Consider the following 552-nt stretch of genomic DNA (forward strand, 5'->3'; position numbering starts at 1 on the left):
CACACCATTGGTTGGCCCACTATAGGTGGGAGTGGAGTGTCCGTGTGCGTGCAGCAGGGTGCACAAGTTAGCTAGACTCAACTGTATTCACAGCAGGTAACGTTAGATACAAAAATGGATATTACTACTGTAGCTAAATGACTAAAACCGCCCACTGCTTCCAAATCTATTCCGGACTACTGTGTATCATCTTTTTCTCAGTCTGTGACTGCAGCCACAGGCCTAGTATACACATCGACGAGGATGGACTGCAGCCTACTGGTGACATTACTGGTGCACATGAGTCTTTGTGAATTTGTAATGGAAGAAACAATTGGACAATACAATAAATCAATCAATCAGATTTATTTATAGAGCACATTTAAACATGACACATGTCAACCAAAGTGCTGTACAGAGGGTATATACACATAGATACATCTAGACAACATATAGACAACAATCACATCTCAGTTTTACGGGAGGACACACAAGCAAACGGCATGAGTCAGTGTACATCGGGAAATGCTAATGAGTAGAAGTGGGTTTTGAGTCTATGAAAAGACAGATGAA

Source organism: Notolepis coatsorum, assembly GCF_963971535.1.
Source record: "Notolepis coatsorum genome assembly, chromosome: 1".
NCBI lineage: Eukaryota > Metazoa > Chordata > Actinopteri > Aulopiformes > Paralepididae > Notolepis > Notolepis coatsorum.